The sequence below is a fragment of the Pteropus alecto genome, unplaced genomic scaffold (genome assembly GCF_000325575.1).
Source record: "Pteropus alecto unplaced genomic scaffold, ASM32557v1 scaffold239, whole genome shotgun sequence".
Lineage (NCBI taxonomy): Eukaryota > Metazoa > Chordata > Mammalia > Chiroptera > Pteropodidae > Pteropus > Pteropus alecto.
Window position 1 is genome coordinate 11440560 of NW_006494613.1, and position 6659 is coordinate 11447218.

A 6659-nucleotide genomic window follows, 5' to 3' on the forward strand; every position below is an offset into this window, starting at 1 on the left:
AAAGAGGACAGAAAGAAAGCTAACCAAGGCAGGATAGATTTAGAAAAGTTATATATAAATACAACTTTTCAAGAAAGAATAGATGATACAGTGACCATATAAAGAAAGCCATATTTGTCATTCGAATAGTCAGCTAAAAAAGCCCTAGAAAGTCTATCTCAGGCCAGAAGTGCACAGAGACAATAGCAACCATTCAGGTATGTATGTGTGTCCAGTTCTTTAGACTGTCATGTATTATAGATGCAGTAAGTCAGTTTAATGGCTGAGAGCTGTAAAAATGGTACTGTGACCCTATTACCTTGCAAAGAACACAAATTTCAGGATGTGTTACTTAATATAATGAACACTATCACAAATTCTAATGGCTAAAACAGTATTTAGTTCTATTTTTCTTCATGGAAGACTATGATACAGTTACCCTGATATTTAAAGTTAAAGAATCTACATTTTGAAAGTTATAAGAGGAAAACTGAGTGAGTAAATACACATATATAAAAGATGAAAGAAATTCAAAAGACCAGAAGAATATCATCCACAAAACATACACTAAAAATAAAGCAATTTTTATGTAACTATGTATTAATAGACAGATCCAATTCTCAGGACATTTCTATTTTAATGAAAAAGCCAGTCTAGAGACAGAATGTTAAAACATCTTTTAATTATTCGTCACCTGATATAAATTACTATCATCTTAGTTCAGAGAACCATGAGTTTGAACAAACTATGGATTTTTCTCCTTATGTTCACTGAATATCAATGATAGTACATAAGAAAATTTATGCCATGTGTTTCTGTTAATTAAGCTCCCTTGCTTGTAAGCCATTTCAAGAATTGAAGAAAAATCGCAATTCAGGAGTCTCCAGATATTACTGACTCAAGGTTAAATAATTTTTATTACTCTCATAAATATCATTTTTAATGTGCAAGAGCTCTTTTATTTAAGAAACAGTTAACATATACAATAGAGTGTCCCTTGATACTGATATCCAAATGAGGCACAGAGAATTTTACCAAAATCACATATTTTTTAACAAGCTTCAACCTTAAAACTATTATCCATATTCATAAATGAGAATATAATTAATTGGCATTATTATTGAATACATGAGCATGATTATTAGTATTCTGATTTCTATTGATTCCTAAGCTGAGCACTCTTAGATATTTATATTAAATGAAGATCCATTTGCTCTTGGGTTTTTCTTTCCTTCATCGGGAGGAGCTATAGGGTTCTTGGAACAACACTCTGGATTTTGGTACATATAGAACAAATATTTGCTTCCTTCTTTGTCTAGCCTTGTCTGATGTGACTCAGGGAAACTGTGCCTCTAGATGGTCATAGTAAAGCTGAAACACAGATTAATTTGAAATTTAATCACTGAGACATTTACCCCTAAATATTAACTGGATGCATTCTGTGGACCTAGCTCTATACTAACCAAAGTTGTCGGTCTGGATACCTTTCTCTCTGTCTACATGACAGAATGATGAGATTGTGAGTTGCACTGGGCCACGTATATCAACAAATGTCTGAGAAACTAAGAACCCCAGAGTCCCAGTTGAATTTTAAAATGAATAGAGCAGAGGTTAATGGAATAAAACTTGTTTTAAAAGAGTATTGTTTTGTGGTTAAACTATCTTTGGATCAAACATCATGGACTCACAAACTGACCCTACCACATGTAACCTTAGATAATTTACTCAATTGGTCTTTGCCATCACTTTCTTACAAAGAATATAATAAAGCCACTGTTTATAATAAAGCTAAGAAATAAACTAGATGCTGTATGTGAAACACTTCCCACTGTGTTAGGAAAATTATAAGCGTTTAATAAATATTAGCTCTATAATAGGTTCCAGGTGATGGAATTTGTAGGATGAGAAGAATTAGCACAGAAGAGCAAAGAACATTCTAGGCAATGAACAGAAGATGATTAAAGTCTTAGAATAAAGACATTCTTTGCATAGTGTTCATCAGCCAGTATGTTCTTTGCTTCTACTCACTTAATGTCTCACTAAATTCTAAAAAAAAAATAATCACAATTAGTAATTTATCTGTATATTTTAAAAGATATTTTGGTTCTCCCACTGAACTTTAAATTTCATGGGAATAAGAACTATATCTGTCATGTTCACCAAGAGCCTAAAATAACACCTAACGAATATTACTGATACATGAATGATTGAATAAATGAGCATGCAACAAGTTTTCAATCTTTTTAGTAGTTTGGAGACCAATTTAGATGAAAGAAAATGCTCAAGTTAGAAAATAAGGTAATACAAGTTAGGCTAGATAGAGTCAATTGATGGAGACCTTTAATTATCAGCCTAACTTGTTTGCTACAAAAATTTGTTCTATGTTTATTAGCTTTAGAATTTGATTCATGTTCATTTTTGTGATCCTGGTTCACACAGATTTTAGGAAGGTTTTGTGGAAACAGGTAAAGAATAACAAAAAGGATGCTCTTACAAAGAGACACATGAAATAATAATGAGATGAATTGCTCAATGGGCATAATATTCTGTAATTTCCAAGAAAATACATTTATAAATATGAGAAAAATCAGAGTTTTATTTTATGACCTTACACTTATTTCATGGATTGGCATATGTATCTATGTATCTATGTATGTATGTATGTATCTATCTATCTATCATTTATCTATTTATATCTATCTTTCAATCATCTAATCTATCCATTTATTTATTTATTTTGTAGTGACATATGAGTGGCAGTGGTGGGGAGATTGGTAAGACCTATAAGCTTTACTTCTCAACATGTGCTTCCAGATCAGCAGAACCAACAAATCAGGCTTCTTAGAAATTAAGAATTTCAGGACCTATCTTGGAACTGCTAAATTAAAATCTGCATGTTATCTAGATATTCATATTTATTTATATGCATAATTAATTATGAGAAATACTATTCTAAGTGCCTGAGTCTAGTTATAGTTGATGCTGCCGCAAAATAGGGTAGAAACAAAAGATAGTGAGTGAGCACCAACTATTGAAAGAGAAGAATTGATAGGTCCTGGAGACTAATTATATTTAGAGATGAAGTAAAGGCAAGTGTCATTGATTTAAACATTTCAATGAAAAAAACTGAGAAAAATGACAATGCATTTTGTAAACAACAATAAAGAAAGAAAACAGGATAAACTTTAGATTGCAAGATATTCATGGGAGGACCTACTTCAGGAATTTTAAAGTTGTTTCTTTAATGATACCTGGGCTCAAGATGTAAAGTCCAATGTAAAGATGAAGCTTCAGATTGTTTCAATGCCAGATCAATTGGTAATGTCCTATTTTATATCTGTAGGCAAGTGTCTTATAAAATGTTTCCATTCACAAAAACACCCTGCTATTCCTTGGAAGGTGGAGTCAGTATCTTCAGATGAAATATTTTCCAACCATATGACACTCTGTGCTGAAATTATGGGTATTAGGTAATCTTATTTTTCCCTAACTACCAGTTGTCCCTCAACACCTATTCAAAGATGAAATCTCACCTCTGAAGGGACTGAGATTTCTCTAACTCAAGATGATCTAGAGAAAATATTTATACCTTATCAAAAAAAAAAATGATTTTAGTGGTTTTAAAACAAAAAGCTATGTAAACTATTTTTATTTCCTCTTTTTTACACTCTTCTATGTGTATTTATTTTATAGGCTCTTATTTCCTTATTGGCTTATATTAACTAAACATCAAAATTTTACTGATTCCATCATTTCTCAGAAACAAGATTGACATTAGAGATACAGAAAGGAAAAATCAATAGTACTTTTTCTTTAATATATTCACAGTCTTATGACAAATACAGATAATAAGTCATCAATTTTATTAAAATATAATGCTTATAAGAAAGGTACACAATTTACTATATGTGTATATCCAGCATATCCAGAGAGAGGGATATAGTTTAAAAGTACTTTGAGGCATAGTCCAGCCTTATATTTATCTATTTATTTTTATTTTCTTATGTATTCCTCTCCATCTATCTTCACATACCTTTCTTTCTTTCTTTCTTTCTTTATTTATTTATTTTTTGTTGGCATAGAAATATAGTAGACACTAAATACTTTTGAGTAACTGACAATCAAATCATGTCTATATCTGTATGTTCTATTAAGAACACAAAAACAAAATTCGTAAGATTTTCTATTTAAGAAACATTATTTGCAAAATTAAAAGCATGTTTTTCAAAAAAATAAACTATTTACTACCTATTGAATCAAAAAACAGTGACTCAAGAAGTATCATTTAATATCTTAATTCTCAGAATTTTAAAACAGACAATAAACCATTACATGAAAATGTGCTATTTTATTTAAAGCAGATAACTTACTTCAATCATATTCTATTGGCAGCTATCTTTTGTAGTTACCTTTTATCACAGTATTTTTTTTTTTAAGTAAATGTTTTCACTTTAAATTCATCAAGTTGAGTCTCAAATAGTTTAGAATAAGGAGAGACTGATGATAGTTGGGACAGCTGAACAAAAACATAACCTTCCCCAAATGCTACAATATGCCTTTAGGCAAAAAGAGGAATGTTAGAATAGCCTAAGGCCCCTCATTCAGGAATTATCCTTTGTACAGATAAATTCAAACAATAAATCCTTTCCTGCCCTGATATTCCTGGAAATTTGCATCCTCCTCTTCTTCTTATTTATAGCTGATCCTACCAGCCAACTCAAATATTCTTACCAAATCTATGCCTCATTCAAATCTAAACCTCTTCAAACTATTACTAAAAGAGTAAAGATGATGTTCTCCATAGTTGAAATGATGGTGCTAACTGAAGGATGATTCCACTCACTGAAGACATGGCTATTTTTTAGCTCATCCACCTGTCCTTCCATTCATGGCCTATTTTCACGCTTCCTCTTTTGCCATATTGAGTTTGTCAGTGAAGACAAATAGGAAAGATGAAACAAAATGAAGAATGCTCAAGACATCACTCATTCACTTGTTTCTAAAGCCCAAATGTAGGACACTGAGAAGTAAGGTTGATAGGGTCCCATTTCATAAATCTGATTTGAGTGCCAAAAACTTCATTTAATTTTAATTTATTATTGATTGATTCAGAATGCTCATGCATACTCTGGGATATTTTGGGATAATAGGTACTCTGAACATAGGGAATTAAGCAACATGATAATTATGATGGTTAAGGTGAAATATACCTTTTTTCCCTCTATTTCATGTTTTATAACTTCTCTAAGAATAAAGAAATATCTTATTTAAATTTAGTGGGATCCCCAGGGATAACTGATACTTGAGCTTCAGTATTAATAAAAGCCATGAAATGTTCCCAATTGGTGCATGCAAGTGGATGTTAAAGTTAATTCAGAGCCTATGTTGTGGAGGCATAAAATTTAATTAGCTCTCTTATCTATTTGTTGTAGAAATTCTTTTAGAAAATTTTAGATTTCCAATAGTTTGGATTTATGATATAGTAAATTGGGGACTTCTGTTTCAGTTTTTTGTTTGTTTTGGGGGCCTTACTGGATATACTTCAAGGGAGTCCTCTATATCCTGCTCATGTTTATAAGTTTCTTCTTTCAGAAAGTCACAGATTAGTATCACAGGGCCTCTCCAATGGCAATAGTAGCTTTATTGGGTTTAAAGACTCTTGACTGAAATCGGGTTCGAAAAGCCCCTTAGCTTTGTCATGAGTGTACCACAGGTATTTTCCCTATATACCCAGTAAAAAGATTTTTTTGCAACACAGATGAAGTCATTATTAATAGTTATAGTGAGTCATTTGTTCTAAGAGTGTGGCTCTCAGCATAATACTAAGTGACTACTCTTTCTCTACATAAGCAACCATTCATGGGCCTGTACACTGCACAGGATATCAGTCTTTCCCTTAAGCACTCAATAAGATGGGGGCAAGTGCCAGGTTGAGATATATAATCAGTGGTCACAAGTAAGAGTCATTCCTTTGAGCCTAGTGTCAGTTATGGCTTATGTTAGAATCAAGACACATGATTCACCCTGAGACATACAAATAGCTTCCGGCCACAGCATATGAATTACAGCTATTTTAAGGAGGCCCCTAATTCCATACTACTGTTCCTAAATGTCAATTGTCAAAACATCCAACTTAGGTTGGTTAAATCTATAAGAGAGACTTTGGAGGGCTGAGCAAATGAGGCACAAAGCACCACAGCTTAAAGCACAAACTAGCCAGCAGGCAGCAGGCTCAAAAGCATATGCTTGCCAGCAGAAAAAAAAGAAAGCCAGTTAGCAGGCTAAAGCATTAAAGCCCCGCCCCCACCTGCCCACCTCTTAAGTGTGCTCATTGTCTGGCCATCCTCCTCTCAGTGCCAGTTGTTTTATTTACCCTACAGATGTGGGATGGACCGTTCCACACACACACCTAAATTTGGGTTACAATATTAAGACTGATCATGCCACATTCAATTAAGAGGATGTTTTTTTTCCCACAATTATCACCATATCAGATTTATTATTACAACGACACTAATACAGCTTATAGTGCTCATGGTGATACCACACGCAATTTCCTGCTTTCTAGTTTCTGTCCAAAGGGAATGTCTACCCACTGTCTCCCCCCATTCTGAGGGAAAATCTGCTAGAGGCAATTTACCCAAATAAACCTCTTAATTGTTTATTTTAAATTTTGAGTG